This window comes from Muntiacus reevesi, chromosome 7 (assembly GCF_963930625.1).
Source record: "Muntiacus reevesi chromosome 7, mMunRee1.1, whole genome shotgun sequence".
Classification (NCBI taxonomy): Eukaryota; Metazoa; Chordata; class Mammalia; order Artiodactyla; family Cervidae; genus Muntiacus; species Muntiacus reevesi.
The window spans coordinates 79,811,918-79,832,486 of NC_089255.1; the positions used below are offsets into that span (position 1 = coordinate 79,811,918).

General features: G+C 38.9%; 1 protein-coding gene across 10 annotated transcripts in view; it reads left to right on the forward strand.

Annotated features, from left to right (window-relative positions):
• The window catches only part of SIPA1L1 (signal induced proliferation associated 1 like 1), a 373,204-nt gene that overhangs the window by 163,895 nt on the left and 188,740 nt on the right, over positions 1-20,569 (forward strand). For all 10 annotated transcript variants that reach the window (XM_065940374.1, XM_065940373.1, XM_065940380.1 and 7 more), the window contains one exon: positions 10,530-10,591. The gene's annotated coding sequence lies outside the window, so the exon portion shown is untranslated. The remainder of the gene's footprint in view (positions 1-10,529; positions 10,592-20,569) is intronic.

Genomic DNA, 20,569 nt, shown 5'->3' on the forward strand with positions numbered 1-20,569 from the left:
AGGCCAGATGCATGGTTGCCTCTGTAGAGAGGAAAGCAAACATTGCCTTCTGATGATCCATTGTGCTCTGAAGGAAAGAATGGAGAATTCCTGTGGCAAAATTATGGCTTAATAAATTTGGTGATTGTTAGACTGACACAGGTAGTATATATCCTTGAGAATGGAAGTTTCCCTTGACATGTCTGTAGTGTATTAGATTGCATTTCATGTCTTCTGCTAACCTGTATAATTTCTTCTTACATAAGTAAAGATTGTCACCTCTGCTTAAAATAGAAATCTTTTCTGCGGGCTCTGGGATTGCTCTTTTTCGAAGAACGTTGTTAGAAAGCAAACAAAATGAATTAGAGCTGAATCAGTTAGAATTGCCACTTGATGTCTCTGTGGAACTTACCATCTGTTTTAAAGGTTTTGTGCATACACCCACCTGTATAAAATGTGGACCAAGATATTCTAAATTCTGAACACTATTATATAACATTTGAAATCACGGAGAATAGATTGTATCTTAGATGCCAAATTTAAATGCATAGCTTGCAATTTTTTCCAAATTGTTTAAGTTGGTTAATTTTATAATATGAAAAACCTTTTGGTTTGAGGATACCTATGAGGTTCCTGGGCACACTTTACTCTAACCTTGGCCGAGTCAGCTTAGAACATGGTGTCATCAGAGCTCATTGCTATCAGGGGATTGCAGATATAACTCAGAGTGTTTTACTCACATGAGTGTTTTGTTTTTAAATGTGTTGTACTGATTTGAAAAGATGGGCTTTTTTTGTTTGTTTGGACCGGAGGAGATAGAAAGTTGTACTGTTTCTAATGTATATATATTAATGAATTCATAGTCTAATTGGTGTAAGTTCTTAGAAGTAATCTCACTCATCTTGGTAGTGGAGTAACAGAGTAACATTTTTTTTTTCTTTAAATACATAAAAATTTTGAAAAACCATTATATAGATGGTGCCTTGGCAAGTGTTTTCAACAGACTTTGGGAATTTAAGTATGGTCTTCTTTAAATAACTAAACGAGATCTGTGGTTTTATTTTGTTAATCTGGTGTTTGCCGTGGACTCAACGTTGTGTTCAAAACTATAGAAAGTTATACTGTTATCTCTTGGAGGACTTAATTGTTTGTATCTTGGAAACATTCAACAATTCTAAGGAAAAAAACTATGGGAAGGTTTTAATGACTGTTAATGGGTATTGATCCAGCCTTCTGTGAGCTTGTAATCTAATTTTTAAAAATCAGGTTTATCGCTAATCTTTTTCTGAAGAAGTGTTTAAGGATATTACTCCCTTGACTTTTTCTCCACTGGTGCGGAGAAGGAAATGGCAACCCACTCCAGCATTCTTGCCTGGAAAATCCTATGGACAGAGGAACCTGGTAGGTTATAGTCCGTGGGGTTGCAAAGAGTCAGACACGACTGAGTGACTTCACTATACTTTGTTTTCCTATTTATTCTACTGTTGGAATTTGGGGGTGTTTGCAGTTTTCTGTGGTTGTGATTAATTGTATTTGTCTCTGAGTGACAGTTCTCCGGGTGACCATAAACTCAGGAGTGAAATTGCTTGCTGATTGAGTATGTCCGTGCTGGACAGTTTTCAAAGTGATTATTCCAGCATGTGACTCCCAGTGGATTCTGAATATTTCCATTGCTCCCCATCTTTGCCACACCCTTGACATTGTCTGACTTCTTAAATTTAGTCAGACTGATAGGTGTGTAAAGATGTTTTTGTCTTCCTGTAATTACTAAAGGAACAAAGCATCATTTATTTAAGGAGCTTTTGTATTTCCTTTTCTTTTATAATTTTTTTGTCTTCTATTGGATTGTCTCTCTTACAAATTTTTAAGAGATATATTCTAGATACTTATATTTCGCTGGTTATGTGTTTTCTAATTTGTGGTTTATCCTTATATTTTCTTTATGATCTTTTTTTAATGAACCTAAGTTCTTTACTGTGATGCAGAACAAATTTACTATTTTTCTTTATGGTTTTTCTTTCTTACGTTGTTAACCTATTCTGAGACCATAAAATCTACTTTTATTGTCTACTAAAACTTTTATAATCTTGCCTTTTACACACACGTCTTCAGTTAAATTGGAAATGACTTTAACACAGAGAGTGGAATAGGGATTCAATGTAGTTTCCCCCATGTGGATAAACATGTGTACAAGTACCAATATTAAATAATTCAACCTTTCTGTGTTTATTTGTAATTACTGCTGTGTTGTAATTGGTTGTTGTAGGGTAAGTCCCTTACTACTGTTGTCTTATGGAGTATCTTGATTCTTCTCAGACCTTTGGCTTTTCATGTAAACTTTTCATGTAAAACTCAATTGCTTTATTGAGTTCCTTAAAGAATCCTATGTATGTAGATGTGTGTATATGTATATATCTACATCTGCTCCTCAGCATCTGTGGGACCTTCACAGATACCCAATCTGAGGATGCTCAAGTCCCTTATATAACAGAGCGTAATCTTTGAATGTAACCTGTGCACATCCTCCCTCATACTTTTCATTTCTAGCTTACTTGTAATACCTAATGTGATGTAAATGCTTTATAAATAGTTGTGAATAACATGTACATGCTGTGGAGGGCAAATTCACGTTTTGCTTTTGGAACTTTCTGGACTTCCCTCCCCAATATTTTCCATCCGTGTTTGGCTGAATCTGAATTAGATGTGTAATGAGGGTCCACTGTATTCCCTAGCTCTGTCACTAAGTGTTCCTGAGAGTAGTCCATGATAGCAATAAACACGTCCTAACATTTGGTCTTGAATTCATATTTTTAATTGAAGTATGATTAATATACAGTTATAGTATTTGTTTCAAGTGTACAGCATAGTGATACCACATTTATGTACTTCATGAGTGATCACTGTAAGTTACCATATGTCGCCATTTAAAGTCACTATGGCATTATTCACTACATTCCCAATTCTGTACATTCCATTGTTATGACTTACTTTGTAACTGGATGTTTTTGCTGCTTGGTCACCTTCACTTATGGGTATTGGCCTATAATTTTATTTTTTTTGGGGGGGGAGGGTAGTGTCTTTGGCTGTTTTTGGTATCAGGGTAATAATGCTAGCTTTGTAGAATGAGTTTAGAAACTTTCTTTCCTCTTCAACTTTTCAGAGTAGTTTGAGAAGGATAGGTTTTAACTCTGCTTTAAATGCTTGGTAGAATTCGCTTTAAGTCATCTAGTCTGCTTCTAGACTAGTGGGCTTCTATTTATTGGAAGGTTTTTAAATTACTGATTCAGTTTCTTTACTAATAATTTGGTCTATTTGAGTTTTCTATTTCTTCCTGGTTCTTGGAATATTGTTTTAAAAATTTTATCAATATCTTCTCGGTTTTCCAGGTTGATGGCATATGATTGTTTATAATAGTCTCTTATGATCCTTTATGGAGAAGGCAATGGCACCCCACTCCAGTAGTCTAGCCTGGAAAATCCCATGGATGGAGGAGCCTGGTAGGCTGCGGTCCATGGGGTCACGAAGAGTCAGACACGACTGAGCGACTTCACTTTCACTTTTCACTTTCATGCCTTGGAGAAGGAAATGGCAGCCCACTCCAGTGTTCTTGCCTGGAGAATCCCAGGGACGGGAGCCTGGTGGGCTGCCGTCTGTGGGGTCACACAGAGTTGGACACAACTGACGTGACTTAGCATGATCCTTTATATTTCTGTGCTATCAGTTGTAACATCTCTTTCCTTTCTGATTTTATTTATTTGGAGCCTTTTTCTTTTTTTGTTGATAAGTCTGACTGAAGTGAAGTGAAGTCGCTCAGTTGTGTCCGACTCTTTGAAACCCCGTGGACTGTAGCGTACTAGGCTCCTCCGTCCGTGGGATTCTCCAGGCAAGAATACTAGAGTGGGTTACCATTTCATTCTCCAGGGGACATTCCTGACCCAGGGGTCGAACCCAGGTCTCCCGCATTGGAGGCAGACGCTTTAACCTCTGAGCCACCAGGGAAGCCCAAGTCTGACTAGAGGTTTATCAATTTTGTTTATATTTTCCAAGAGTCATCTCTTATGTTGATCTTCTCTATTTTTTTAGTCTCTATTTTTTTCTTCTCACTCTGATCTTTGTTATCTCCTTCATTCTACTAACTTTGCCTATATCACTGTAAACTTCAGTCTTAAAATTGTTTTTACTGTGTCCCATAGTTAAACACGACTTTCCAACATTTAATTTGTCTCAGTATTTTTTTATGTCTTTATCCCCATTGATTGTTTAGTAGCATGTTGTTTAGTTGCCATGTGTTTGCCTTTTTTTCCTGTTTTCTTCTTGTTTATTTCTAGCCTCTCACTGTTGACTTTGGAAAAGATACTTGATAGGATTTCACTGGTTTTACACTTATTGAAACTTCTTTGTGGCCTTTTTCAGATTCATTTTTTGTAAAGGTTATTACACGATGTCTTTCGCGTATTTTTGTTTCTAGTTATGACCTTTTTTTCCTTATCTGAGCAGCTTTTAATCTGAATGATAGCCTTGCCAGGTAGGGTCTCTAAGTTTTTTCCTTGCAGCGCTTTGAGCATATTGTACCACTTTCTTGTGGCCTGTGAAGTGTCTGCCAGAAAATCAGCTGATAGTCTTATGGGGATTCCCTTGTACATAGCTAGTTATTTTTCTCTTGCTTCTTTTAAGATTCTCTTTTTATCTGTAACTTTTGACATTTTAATTATAATGTGTCTCGGTATTTGATCTCTTTAGGTTCATCTTTTTTGGTACTCCCTTTGCTTTTTGAATTTGGATGTCTGTTTCCTTTTGTCAGGTTAGGAAAGTTTTCAGGTAAGTGCAGAAGTACGTTCTCTCTTTGGCTTCTGGAACCTGTATAATATGAGTGTTAGCAGAGACATTACTCTGCCAACAAACGTCCGTCTAGTCAAGGCTATGGTTTTTCCAGTGGTCATGTATGGATGTGAGAGTTGGACTGTGAGGAAAGCTGAGCACCGAAGAATTGATGCTTTTGATTTGTGGTGTTGGAGAAGGCTCTTGAGAGTCCCTTGGATTGCAAGGAGATCCAACCAGTTCATCCTATGGGAGATCAGTCCTGGGTGTTCATTGGAAGGACTGATGCTGAAGCTGAAACTCCAGTACTTTGGCCACCTCATGCAAAGAATTGACTCATTGGAAAAGACCCTGATACTGGGGGGGATTAGGGATAGGAGGAGAAGGGGACAACAGAGGATGAGATGGTTGGGTGGCTTCACTGACTCAATGGGCATGAATTTGAGTAAACCCCGGGAGTTGGTGATGGACAGAGAGGCCTGGCGTGCTGTGATTCATGGGGTCGCAAAGAGTCAGACACAACTGAGCGACTGAACTGAACTGAACTGATAATATGAGTGTTACTGTGTTTGATGTTCCAGAGAGTCATTAAGCTGTCCTCATTTTAAAAAACTCTTTTCTATTTTTGCTCTTCCATTTTGATGATTTCTACTACCGTGTTTTCTAGATCATTGATTTGTTTTTCTACATCATCTAATCTGTTGATTTCATCTAGTATAGTTTTCATTTCAGTTATTATATTCTTCATTTCTTATTGGTTCTTTTTTGTATTTTCTTTTTGTTGAAGTTCTTACTGTATTCACACTCTATCAATATTTATTATCTGTTGAAATGTATATTTAAAATCATGATATCTCTGATTCCAGTCTGATACCATACAGTTCATTCTGACCTTTCCCCTTTCTTTGTTTTTTTAATCTCTAGTCTCAGAGTATCTAGTCAGGATACCAGTTTCCAAAGTGGCTAGGTTAATTCTTTTGTACTCCCTTAGTGTGGTTACTTAAACCTTTGTAATGCAGTTCACTTATTACTGATTGTGTTTCATTTTGAGTTACCTTCACATACTGTTTGATTTTGATTATTTACCTTTTTGTTTTGTTTAACATTACTATTGTTACAAACATCAAAACTATGCAAAAAAGCATATCCAGGTACCTGTTACCCTCTCCCCCCCATTCTTTCTATTCAATTCTCATTCCCCCAGTTCCCACCTTGACGGTTCCATAATGCCTGTAAGATAAAGTTAGTTACACTACGTTCATAGTGTAATTGAAAAGTTCCTCCACCATCTCAGTCTTAGCTTGTCCTATTGCATCACGTTCTGGCAGCCTCAGATTTCCTGATGTTTCTCAAGAATTACTGGCTCGTTCATGCCTCTGCATATTCTAGCTCCTTGCCTGGAAGGATGCTCTATTCCTCTTCTTGTCTTGCCTGTTTTTAATTGTTCAAAACTCATTTATTTCAGTTTTACCCTACTATATAAGACTTATTTTTCTCAGCCTCCTCTTCTATTTTCATTTCACCTCTCCTACATTTAATAATTCTCTTCTGTTAAGTCATGGACTTGTAAATATTGTGAAACTTTTGTGACATTTGATTTAAATTACTGATGTATAGGCCTTTCATCTTTTTTGTAACTGAGCTCCTTAAAGACAGAAACTTTGTCTTTGGATTTTTAGCATCTAGTTTGTTTTCTTCCCTGATAGCTCAGTTGGTAAAGAATCTGCCTGCAATGCAAAGAATGGTAAAGAATCATAGGGTTTCCCTAATAGCTAGCTCAGTTGGTAAAGAATCCATCTGCGATGCAGAAGACCCTGGTTCAATTCCTGGGTTGGGATGATCCACTGGAGAAGGGGTGAGCTACCCACCCCAATATTCTTGGGCTCCTCTTGGACTCAGCTAGTAAAGAATCTCCCTGCAATGCCTGGAGAAGGGAAAGGCTACCCACTCCAGTATTCTGGCCTGGACAATTCCATAGACTATATAGTTCATGGGGTTGCAGAGTCAGACACGGCTGGGTGACTTTGACTTTACTCATTTTCTTTAAAGTAACAATTATACAGTGAATATAGTACAGTGAGTGGATTTCAGTTCTTTTCATTTTTTCTTAATCTTTATTTCACTCATGATATAATCCTGTATTAACAGAATGTGGTGCCCATGATCTTATCATCTATGGCATTTTTGTATTCTCTGCCTCTCCTCGTATATTTGGGCAAAACCTTTGTAATTTAATGGCTTCCTGTGATTGCTGGGAAGTCAACAATATCTAATTACATTTTCCAACACAGTGTAGAGGGGTAGTATGAAATCAAGGTACAGAAATTGCTTAAAAATATTCAGACCTAAAAAGTGCAAGACTGTATTAATCTGCCTCTTCACTTGAAAAATCTGAAACTTTCTGCCCCTTTAACCTATTAGATTGGAGTAAATTGTTATGCTGTACACAGAATCCTTTTAACAGTCTTTTAAGAGCCCTGGTCAGCTTTTAAAATGCCATTATTTTTGTCCAAAGTACCAGTTCAGTAACCTTCCAAATTGTGTTTCTAAGCTGCTGCCTTTACTTTCTATTCTGTATAGATTATTCAACAGATTATGTTAAAATGTAGGGGCTTATTTCCATCAGTGTCTTGATCCACCATCTGTTACTTTCCTCTCTCCCTCCATTTTGCATTCTCTTCCTGCCACTCGTGTGTGTTCTATTTAATCATAGTTCATTTTCCAGAGTTCTGCCTGGGACTCAAAACAGAGGTTTAGTTGTAATGTAGTTCAGAAAAAAAGAAAAAAGATAAAGGTATGTGCTCAATTGTGTCCAATTCTTTGCGACCCCATGGACTGTAGTGTACCAGACTCCTCTGTCCGTGGAATTTTCCAGGCAAGAGTACTGGAGTGGGTTGCCATTTTGTACTCCAGGGGATCGAATCTTGCTGACTCAGGGATCAAACCCGAGTCTCTTGCATCTCCTGCGTTGGCAGGCAGATTCTTTACACTGAGCCAGACATCACACTAAACAAAAGGGTATTGCTTCAGGGCTGTACTTAGTGAGAGGGCAAGGTTAACTACTGCACCCAGAGTGTTTGATGTCTTGGGCAAGTGAGCTGTGAGAAAGCATCCACTTTACTGACATATATGCTTTATAAAAGAAAATTAAAATATTTCACTTTTAATTCAGGTATAATACATATAAAAGACGAATGCATTATAAATGAGCACTTTGATGAGTTTTCCTAATTGAGTATAACTTGAAAACCACCATTCAACCCAGAGAGCCCAGTATTACTAGACTGCCAGAATTCCCCCTTACTCCTCCCCCACCAGGCTTACTGCCCCCTCCAAAAGGTAACTACTTTTCTGATTTATATAGTTTTACCTACTTTTGAACTTTTAAAAATAGAGTCATGTAGTATACTCCCTCATATATCTGGCTTCTTTGTCTTAATATTATGTTTGTGAGATTCATCTGTGTTATTGCATTAGTTATAGTTCATTTATGTTCATTACTGTATAGCATTCAAACTAACTGTTTTTGTAAATAATTTTATTGAACGCAACCACACCATTTCATTTACATGCTATCTATGGCTACTTTTCTACTCCAAAGGCAGAATTGAGTAGTTGTAACAGGAAACAGAGACCATATGGCCTGCAAACCCTAAAATATTTACTGTCTGATCCTTTGCAGGGAAAAATTGACTGATCCCTGCTGTGTATAGTATACATTATATGAATGTTCCACAAGTTGCTACCGAGTTTTGGCATTACAAGTAAGGCTTCGTTGAAAATCTGTGTCTTTAGGACCTATATATGTGCATTCTTAGTAAATATTTCCCTAGAAGTGAAATTGCTGGGCCACAGTTTATATTCTGCTTTATTAGATATTGCTAAACCGTTTTCCAGTTCACACAAGTAGCTTATGAGAGTTGAACTGCTCTACAGCCTAAGACTTGGTGTTGTCTGTTATTATTAGCACATTAGCCATTTGGATCAATATGTAATTTTTATCTCATTGTAGTTTTAATTTGTATTTCTGTGGTAATGAATGATGTCGAACACCTCTTCATATGCTTATTGGCCATTTTTTAATTCTTTTTAGGTAATCTATCTTTTTCCTGGGCTTCTAGGTGGCACTAGTGGTAAAGAACCTGCTTGCCAATGCAGGAGACATAGACATGTGGGTTCAATCCCCAGGTCAGGAAGATCCCATGACACTCCACTCTAGTGTTCTTGCCTGGAGAATCCTATGGCAAAGGAGCCTGGCAGGCCATCTATGGTCCATAGGGTCGCAAAGAGCTGGGACACGCCTGAAGCTACTTATTAACACACACATTGTTTTCTTATTTTGTTGGAGTTTTTATGTATTCTAAATGAGTCTTATATGTATTTAATACATATATTTAGCAAATATCTTCCTTTCTGATTCTTATAATAATGCTTTTGTTGTATTTTAATGAACCTGAAGGGGATTGGAATATGTCACCCCGAAATATGCCTCTGTCTTTAAAATTCTTTTGAGACTGAAGGAAGTCAAGATACAGCAGATATAAGAAGAGCTTTTTGTCCTCCTCATTTGTGAATGCAGGACATGAATTTCCATTTGTGAAGGTGCACCCATCTCCCATACCAGGGAAAAGAGAATGATTCTTCTAACTCCAGACACTTGAGTCTATGCAGCAAATCTTACTAAACAAGATTTATCCACCATACATTTCCTAGTCACCTTCCCACAATTTACCATTCTTAGGCATCTAACCCCCCTTTTTCCTTTGCGTAGTCACTTCTTCACTATTTTTTACCCTTTGTTAAAATGGTATATACTGCCTCTTTAGGTTTTCATTTTCTGTGGGATCCCCATTCACGTAAAAACATTAACATCAAATGACTCTCAAGAGTCTTCTCCAACATCACGATTCAGAAACATCAGTTCTGTGATCCATGAGGGGGTTCTTCTACAAACCATAACTAATGCCAGCAACATGGCAGAATCTTATATAAACTGAGACAAGTGAAATTAGGCATGGTGTTGTAGATAGATGAGAGGATAAATAGCCACAGCTTTGTCAAGGTACATCATCCCCAGGAAAAACCACAGCATCGTTAGAGTTTTATGTTTTTAAAGCCCTTCTGAATTGAATGTGACTTGCTATACTGTTACTTGCCCTGAGGTCTGGATAAGGACAAATTTCTTACCTTTCACTTTTGAAAGACATTCCAGGGTCTTAAAGTCCCCAGTTCTGTGGCTGTGTTTCTTTAGCAGTGTCAGATATCTGAATGGATATGTGCATTTACCAACTCCCCCCCCCCAAAAAAAAAACCACTTTCTTAGATCCCTGAGTGTAGAAACTGAAGCTGTTTTATCTCGCTTTAAGTTACATTGGACTAGGTAGATTGGATGTGTGTTGTAGGCCTTAGACAGCATAATTTTTGAGGTTCGTTTAATAGTTGCTTTTGTTTCAGTGTTACAAGTAGCAGTCCAGGGCAGTGTTAATTTGTCTAAAATGCATTTGTTTGTTGGTGTTCACATCTGCAAAAGATGCAGATAGTTTTAACTTGAAGGTACTTAGAGGAATTCTAATACCGCAGATGTTTTTTCTAAGTTCAGCTATTTACTTTTAAAAGGCTGGTTTACTTCTTCCCAGAAAAAAAAAAAATAAGACTTTTGTCAAAGTTTTGCAACTATTTTTAATGAAATTTCTTTTGTACTTAACTATTTTTTTCTTTTCCCTTTTGTTTAGGTTATATATTGTTAATGTGGATGCTATTGTCCGAATTTTTGTAGCTATGGCACAAGAATATAGTAAGTATTGTACCATGCTTCCTATGACCTACATGCTTTAGAAAATGTTGACTGTCTTTTTAGTTTCTCATTGGAGCAGTGGGAGTATTGAAAGAAGTTTTTAAAAACTTTACCTTTTCATTTGGTCATCTGATTTTTATGTCTCTAGTTTTTATATATGTACAAATACATCGTGATTATGATATGTTAATCTTCTGCTAAACACAGAATGATCGGCTAATCCTAGCCATCAGATATTAGAATTGAGTCCATATTATGAATCCCATCTACCACCCATATTGGGGGTTGAGGAACTGACCAGCTCCAGGGTGGGCCCTGATTATGAGCAAGCCCATCGCTGCTCTGTCCATGCATGATTCACTCTTTGGGAAGAAGTGCTGGGCATTAACTGGGCAGAGGGCTGGCTTCAGCCATGGTCCTGTAATCTGGCTCTAGCCAAGGAGACTCTAGAGTAAGTTTGCCAAGCGCTTCTGGCAGAAGTCTTCTCACACTTAAAACACAGCTACCGGAAGCGCCTGCCTCTTTCTGTCTTCTTCTGGATGTTGTTATGTGCTGGTGTGAGGTCTGGTGTGGCTCCAGGCTGAGCGAGAAGTCACACAGGGTGGAACACAGAGAAAGCAGCCCTGAAGCCTGTTTCTCCTCCAGGAGTCCAAGCATTTGAGCCAGCAACATTTCCTTTTTGTTTAAGCCAGTTTGAGTTGGGAGCCAAAATATCCTAAGTGATTCACTTCATCTCCATTTTATTTTTAGTAGTCCATTAGTTTCTCCTTGGGACATGTGGGAGTAATTGCAAAGGGAGGCAAAATAATGCCGTCAGACTCGACTGGCAGGGTGTGTTGGTGTTGACTGGCACCCTCTTCCCTCTGAACAGTTCACGGGTAGTGGTTTCGTATCCAAAGACATGAGAGTGAAATGCACTGCTTTCAAGTTTTCTCTTTTCTTTCCCTGGAGGTTTTCCCTCTTAATCAAACCTTTTGGGCTGTGAACACTGTAAAGGGTCATGGACCACTGGCCAGAAAACCATCCCTTTGTATAGGTGTGTGTTTGCCAGTGTGACGCTGTCCCTGGCGTTTTCTTAGAATAGTCTATATTCAGATTTCTAATTGCTTGCTTTTGTTCTTCAGAAATTACTGTGAATCTCAAATATAAGAACTCTTTAAAGGATGATATAACAGATATTTATATATATCCTCCCACAACACTCTAGGCAAATAGAATGTTTACCAATCCCATGGAACAGCTAAAACCGTATGATCATCCTCTCTCATAGCAGCACTCTTTCTCCACCTTCGAAGAACTACTTTCCGGGTTTACATCTTTATTCTTCCCTTGCATTTGTTTGTGCTTTTACCACATATAGATAGGATGATTTTTGTATGCTTTTTCACTTCAGGTATATGTAGATACTGTGTGTGTGTTGTTGAAAATCACAAATAAGTTGAGAAGAAATTCAGGATCACAGAAAGAAGCTATAAATGTATTCTTAGACACTTGTGCAAAGATCTGTTACAAGGCATCTTGGTGATCCATAATGAAATGCATTAGATTTTTATTTAATTATTTGTTTTGGCCCCATCATGCGGTATGTGGGGTCTTAATTTCCTGACCAGGGTTTGAACCCATGCCCCTGCAGTGGAAGCACAGAGCCCTAACCACTGGACCTCCTGGGGCATGCCCCAAAATGTGTTTGATTTTAAATGGCTGATGAGTTTAATCAACATGCTCATCTTCTCGAGTCTCATGCTTGTTCTGCTGTTGAGTTCACTATCTACATCCATGCCTGCACTCCTTTAAAGGTTTGGCAAGTGCAGGCCCTACTGAGTCATTGTGTAGGTTACTTTTTCATTTAAATTCCTCCATTCATCCTGTGGTCAGAATGCATGCTTTTGGCAAACTTGGGTAAATTTTTGCATTCTTCTGCACTCTGACAATTAGCCATCTTCCTGACAAAATTGACTTTTCTGCTTTCTAAGTCAGCTCGTCAGTTTCCACCTTGTACTGGTGGCAGCAGTTACGGAGGAGGTCTCCACTCCTATGAACGGGTTATGAAGCAAGGTGCTTTGAATCATGATATCACATTATTTCCCATTGTACCCCAGCATGAGTCTTGGTGGGCTTCCCAGGCAGTTCAAGTTGTAAAGAATCTGCCTGCCAGTGCAGGAGACGCAAGAGGCCTGGTGGGTTCATACTGTGTCAGGAAGATCCCCTGGAGGAGCACATGGCAACCCACTCCAGTATTCTTGCCTGGAGAATCCCATGGACAAAGGAGCCTGGTGGGCTACAGTCCTTGGGGTCACAAAGAGTTGGACACGACTGAAGCGACTTAATAACGCACCCGCATGCATGAGTCTTGGAGATGATTTCATAGCATCCTTGTCTGAAACATTTCTCAGGTCATTTAACTTTTGCATTCAAAAAACCCGTTCTTCACCCTTGGTTCTTGTTGGGGATATTGCTTCCACAGGACTGAATAGCCATTGCCCCTCAGAGATCATTAATCCTTTCAACTTGGTAGCATAGTTACTGATAAAATGTCAGAGAAAGATTTATGACAATCAGAAGAGGATTTCCATTTTCTTTCCCTGAACAAAAAAGTAAACTGAAAAGGTTTTTTCCTCCTTAATTCATATAGATTGTATTCTCACTACAGAAAGGGAAACAATAACCTCTTTTGTAGAAATCCAATTTTATGCTTTTGTGCTTTGTGCATGTATTTTTTGGTTGTTAAAAAATGGATCCTTATTTTAATTTTATTTAAACGTAACCGTCTTCCTTATTTGTGGGCCTAATCCTGAATTAAAATGTTGCCAGTGCTAGAAGATTATAGCCTTCAAATGGAAACAATCAGTGAGGCCCCTAGGAAAAGAGCTAGTAAATCTCTTCCATTGAGAGATGACCAGCCTTCAAATGGAATGTCATTTGTATAGCAGGCCAAATATAGACAGGAAATGCAAGATATTTAAGCTACAGTCCTGTAATATATTTTATATCCATTTTCTTGTTTAAAAAACTTTTACAGTTGTTTCTTAAGGAAAAAAGGGAAAAAAAAACCTGTGGTTGACATCAGTTCAGTGAAATGATGTTTTTGTTTCTCGTAGAAGGATGTCTTCATATTTATTTCTTATGTAAAGGAGTCTATAGACTTGGCTTGTTTTTATGCCTCAAAATGAAACGGTGCCTTTGTGGGGGATGTTCCACTGGGCTGAGGGAGCTTCTAGACAGTGACTCAGATCTGTAATTAGGTCTTGCTTTCCGCACCCTTGTTGACTTAAAAGCTCTGGCCATAGACCATTTAGTCTGGGGAAGCCATACGTGAATCATCTAAATTGGCACAAATTATCCAGAATGCTACTAAATGTTTTCTACTCTTTATTGTGATTGAGGGAACTAGAAAGGGAGACTTCTTTGAGTTTGAAGGTATTCTCAAGGGTATGTGTACACATTTGTGAAAGCACATCTCATCCTTAGAGTGAAGAGCAGTAGAATATTTGACAGCTGTAGGCAGTTCTTATTTTGCGGGTCTGTTTTAGAACATTCCTCCAGGCTTTGTAGCCTTTCCTTTGGGAAGAAGCTAGCAGCAGTTGCTTGTCTTCCCAGCTTCAGTTTGTTCTTCCCCTGTCTTTCAGGAAGGGAGATCCAGTGGCTGTCTGGCTGCCAATGGTCTCAGCTTAACTCCCACAGCATCGTTGACATTGTTTAGTTTATATTATCTTTGTATTTAGTTTATCTTATGTCTGTTTTCCATCTTTTAACTTGAACTCCTCATCAATATCTTTCGTATTTAGAATGGAATTTGATATCCTTTCCTTCTCTTTCTTAAAAGGATAAATCAGCAGACTGACTTAGACCTGTGTCAGTTACCTGGCAGTGAAGTGGGTGAAAGTCGTTTTTTTGTCTTCACTGAATAAATTGATTTTGTTTCAGTTTATTTTAGTGCAAAACACTAAAACAATCTAAAGTGGAGGACATTTAAATGTAAGTCATTTAGGAATAAAGATAAAATGAGGGCTTTTCTTAGATAGAAAGTAAGCCTTTTAATTAGTTTTTTCTCTCTCTTTGGGTTTTCTCTGATGGTGCATCAAGGATCTTGTCCAATACTTATTACCTGATTGTTTCTGCCCTAAAGAGAAAAAACAAACACATTTAGTCAGTTAGGAACCAAAAGACCAGATTTTCAACTTGTAATGTGAGTTGTCTTTTTAATACGTGGATGAATCTTTGTTTTCATGTTGAAATATCTGTGATTGAGCCTTTCAGAGGAATGTATCTTTTAACAGGAAGTAGAAAGTCTTGGCTCATTGTGTAATTATGTTTTGCAGGCCTTAGTACTGTTCTGCAACTGTGGGGTCACGTGAGTTGGGCTGTCTTTGTTGGTCTAGGGCATTGCTGTTTGTTATATACTATCATAGTCGTTTTGAAAAGTCAGGTGTTCAAATTACAAAATTATGGTTAGCAAATCTGCTGAGTTAAGTTGGAAAATTTTAAAGTGAGCTTCTAAGAAACTGGTTGGTAAAGTATTCCTAATTACATGGTTACTTAAGCTCTTTCCCCTGATGTAAATCACAAAGGACCTTCATATTAGCAATTTAGGCTGTGTTTATAAAATATGCCTGTTCACTAAAAACTGCAATCTTGTTTGTCATAAGGACCTGTTTAGTACCCAATTAACCTTTCACTTAATCTCTTTTTAGAATTAGGAGCCAAGAGACCATGCTTCAGTACCAAATACCAATCACCCATCCTTATGGCCCTTAGATTGCACAGTGTGTAAATAATTGGGTCATGACCTAACACCTCAATAGAGGGGTGTGAAAGGTTTACCTCCAGTGGGACTTCAGCATCACCTTATGGCTTCTAAGATACATTGTGTGAATTATTTCTTCTCTGGCAGTCAGAATCTCTAGTCAACAGGTGCAGTGACAGGCCAGGGCAAGAATTCAAGAGTTCTTAATGAATATAGAAATATCTCAAGTTTTATGCTTGATGATATCTGAGCCCCACAGTAGCAGATGCCTTCTAACTTTCTGGAAATGAAATCTCAATCTTATAAATGAATGCTAATCCCTGGCAAAAGCTTCGCACGTTTTTTTTTTTTTTTTCCCCTCTCTCTCTCTCTTCAAATTAAACAGAATCAGTCTGATCTGCAGGTTAGGTGCTGTCTCTATACTCTGCATGTATGAAGATACATGTTGCTTTCCTCTCGAGCCTCCCTCCCACTTGGCAATCCTATTTTACTATTGCGTAGTGGCTTCATTTTAACAATAGAGGCATCAGTGGATATCCATCCACTCTGCAAGTGCGTAGAGCTTGTTATAAAAACTCAAGCGAAAGCCCAGCATTCCTCGTGGCTAAAATTCTGTTCTTTCATGATATTCTGCTAATCATTTTGGAGTCATGTTCATTTAGTTGTATTTGTTTGAAAGTGAAAGTTGCTCAGCTGTGTCTGACTCTGTGTGACCCCATGGACTATATACAGCCTATGGAATTCTCCAGGTCAGAATACTGGAGTGGGTGGCCTTTCCCTTCTCCAGGGGATCTTCCCAAAGGGATCCAACCCAGGTCTCCCTCATTGCAGGTGGATTCTTTACTAGCTGAGCCACAAGGGAAGCCCAGGAATACTGGAGTGGGTAGCCTATCCCTTCTCCCTTCTTCTTCCTGACTCAGGAACTGAGCTGGGGTCTACTGCATTGCAGACAGATTCTTTACCATCTGAGCTATTGTTTGAAGCATGAAGAAAATCTGGGCAGAGGATGAGATGGTTAGATAGCATCACCAATTCAATAGACGTGAATTTGAGCAAAAACTTCACTATTCACTCAGTCAATAAAGAGTCTGCCTGCAATGTAGGAGACCTGGGTTTGATTCCTAGTGGCAAGATCCCCTGGAGACGGAAATGGCAACCCACTCCAATATTCTTGCCTGGAGAATCCCATGGACAGAGGAGCATGGCAGGCTACAGTCCATGGGGTTACAAGAGTCGGACAGGACTTAGTGACTAAACCACCACTATTGGGAGAGAGTGAAGGACAGGAAAGCCTGGTGTGCTGCAGTTCATGGGGTTACAAAGTCAGACATAACTTAGCAACTGAACAGCAGCAACTCCAGGACATTTAAAAAATAACTTTTCCAAAACTAATACGTACCTACAAAAATGCAGGAATTATATCTGAACACAAAATGAAAATAAGCATCTGTAATTTTGCCATCGAGAAGTAGTCGTGATCAACACACACTAATAATGTGCTCTCATAGAACACAGCACACCATTGAAAGGGGTTAAACCCATACCAGTTGTTAATGAAGGACTGACTTGGGTGGTAGCACCCAGAAATTCTTAAATATCTGTAGTGGTGTGTATTAAATATTAAACATAATATCACCTAAACTGCAAGTATTTATATAAACAGGTTGTTGACATTTCATCATAGGATAAAGAGGGAGCCTCTTTAAAGACAAGCTGGGCTCTGGCTTATCCTGGTTAACTTTTGTTGTTAATGATTTTAGAGAGAGATTTTTGGTGTAGGGTGTATTTCTCTCTGTAGACCTGTGACTTGTTTTTGTTTGATTTGTTTAAGTGAAGGAGCCTTGTAAAGTAAGCTTGTTATATAGGAACAGGAGGAGAACACTGTGTTTTTAAAGGAAATGTCTGTTCCCTGCTAGGAGAGAAAAGGCGGGAGACTAGGCTGCATATGGTAATTCTCCAAGGGTAATTGAGTTCAGGGTCGCTCCTGGACTTGTTTTTTTTTTTTTTTTAATTTTATTTTATTAGTTGGAGGCCAATTACTTCACAACATTTCAGTGGGTTTTGTCATACATTGACACGAATCAGCCATTGAGTTACACGTATTCCCCATCCCGATCCCCCCTCCCACCTCCCTCTCCACCCGACTCCTCTGGGTCCTCCCAGTGCACCAGGCCCGAGCACTCGTCTCATGCATCCCACCTGGGCTAGTGATCTGATGTTTCAAAAGAACAGCATGTATATTATCTATGGTGAATCAGATCACTGGACTTGTTTTTAATGCGGTGTATCTCTCCTCTGCCACATTCTGTCCCCGGTACCCCTTCTCTCTGCTCCCTCCCCCACCCCGTAAGGTAAACAGTGCAGCCTTGCAAAGCACTGCTCTGACTCACGTCTCCAGTATCCCACTTCATGCTTTAGTTTACAGTAAGTCCGGGTATTGTCTGGCTTTCAAATCACCACACCACAAGGAAACAACAGACATCTCCCTGGGTCTGAAAGGATTTGCCCTTTGTGATGTTTTGATCATTTCTGAGGATTTGTTTGCTGGCCTCTTTCTCTGAGGCTCAAAATAACTTGGTATGTATGCCGCAGCCCTCTTAGCTTCCAGAGGGCTTCTTTTAAGTGCCTGTCCTTAACAGAAGCATTCTCTCTGAGCAGTGATGCACTTCAACCAGTTGGCCAGTAATGAGCCCCAGAGTTTCTTGTCCTGAAGCCTTTGTGGTGTAAACAGAGCAAATGATGAGAGCTTGGTCCTTTGTCCTCTCTTCCAAGCACAGAGTGTAAAAGTTGTTTTAAAGGAAGTCTGAATTTTGTGGTATCACTTGGTTTTGGCCCTGTGTCCCCTTAGATTTTAGCCTGGAATTCTTTGGGGAACTCCACCCCTAGAAGAAAAGGAGGATTTTTAAAAGAATTGTGTCAGCAGCTGTTGATGTTGGTAAGAACACAGCACTGTCTTTGCATATTTTTTCATCATAGAGCAACAGCTTGTGGGATTTCACATTTGCGATGGCAGTCACTTGCACTGAGAGACAGATTTGAATTGTATTAGTCAAATAGCTTCATTTTAAATTATTTCATAACTTTGTATTGTTGTAAAACATTCAAACTGTGATTCCCTGATGTTATGTGTTTTTAGTTTGACATCAGATTAAGATCTTTGCATTTAAATGGTTGAAGAAAGCAAATTTTAATTTGTTTTCAAAATATTGTTGTTAATAAATAGTAATCCTCTTTTCTGCCAATTTTACTTATGGGTAGCTTCATATGACATTTAGATTTTGCATGATTGTTTTCAATATTCTGAACTGTTGTTTTTTTATTCACAATCTTAGGGTGGTATATCATTTGATTTTCTTGCATGACACTCATTAGATTTATTTAAAATTTGTTTATTTTCAACTCTAGTGCTAAAGCTATAAATAAATAACCCTCTTTATTTTTAATTTGCATTTTGACTCTTAAGTTATAACACAGTCTGTCTTATGAGTGGGTTCCTGATTCTGTTAAATTTATTCCTCCGTCACAAAGATAGCTTGATAGGTATTTGTTTGTTTCACATAAGATTTCAATGTAATCTCTTCTTGAAAAGGATTTGGATTAAGTCATTTATTATTGGTTTCCCAATCCTCATTTGGTGTGCTTTGCTGGAGTAGCCGTGAAGAGATACCCCACGTCCAAGGTAAGAGAAACCCAAGTAAGATGGTAGGTATTGCGAGAGGGCATCAGAGGGCAGACACACTAAAACCATAATCATAGGAAACTAGCCAATCTGATCACAGGACCACAGCCTTGTCTAACTCAGTGAAACTAAGCCATGCCGTGTGGGGCCACCCAAGACGGACGGGTCATGGCGGAGAGGTCTGACAGAATGTGGTCCACTGGAGAAGGGAATGGCAAACCACTTCAGTGTTCTTGCCTTGAGAACCTCATGAACAGTATGAAAAGGCAAAATGATAGCATGCTGAAAGAGGAACTTCCCAGGTCGGTAGGTGCCCATGTGCTACTGGAGATCAGTGGAGAAAAAGCTCCAGAAAGAATGAAGGGATGGAGCCAAAGCAAAAACAATGCCCAGTTGTGGATGTGACCGTGATAGAAGCAAGGACCGATGCTGTAAAGAGCAATATTGCATAGGAACCTGGAATGTTAGGTCCATGAATCAAGGCAAATTGGAAGATGTCAAACAGGAGATGGCAAGAGTGAATGTCGACATTCTAGGCATCAGCGAACTAAAATGGACTGGAATGGGTGAATTTAACTCAGGTGACCATTATATCTACTACTGTGGGCAGGAATCCCTTACAAGAAATGGAGTAGCCATCATGGTCAGCAAAAGGGTCTGAAATGCAGTACTTGGATGCAATTTCAAAAATGACAGAATGATCTCTGTTCGTTTCCAAGGCAAGCCATCCAATATCATGGTAATCCAAGCCTATGCCCCAGCCAATAATGCTCAAGAAGCTGGAATTGAACAGTTCTATGAAGAACTACAAGACCTTTTGGAATTAACACCCAAAAAAGATGTCTTTTTCATTATAGGGGACTGGAATGCAAAAGTAGGAAGTCAAGAAACACCTGGAGTAACAGGCAAATTTGACCTTGGAGTACGGAATGAAGCAGGGCAAAGGCTAACAGAGTTTTGCCGGGAGAACGCACTGTTCATAGCAAATACCCTCTTCCAGCAACACAAGAGAAGACTCTACACATGGACATCACCAGATGGTCAACATTAAAATCAGATTGATTCTATTCTTTGCAGTCAAAGATGGAGGAGCTTATACTGTCAGCAAAAACAAGACCAGGAACTGACTGTGACTCAGATCATGAACTCCTTTTTGCCAAATTCAGACTTAAATTGAAGAAAGTAGGGAAAACCACTAGACCATTCAGGTATGACCTAAATCAAATCCCTTATGACTAAACAGTAGAAGTGAGAAATAGATTTAAGGGACTAGATCTGTTAAGAGTGCCTGATGAACTATGGATGGAGGTTCGTGACATTGTACAGGAGACAGGGATCAAGACCATTCCCATGGAAAAGAAATGCAAGAAGGCAAAATGGTTGTCTGAGGAGGCCTTACAAACAGCTGTGCAAAGAACACAAGCGAAAAGCAAAGGAGAAAAGGAAAGATATTCTCATTTGAGTATCTTTGCAGAGTTCCAAAGAATAGCAAGGAGAGATAAGAAAGCCTTCCTCAGTGATCAATGCAAAGAAATAGAGGAAAACAACAGAATGG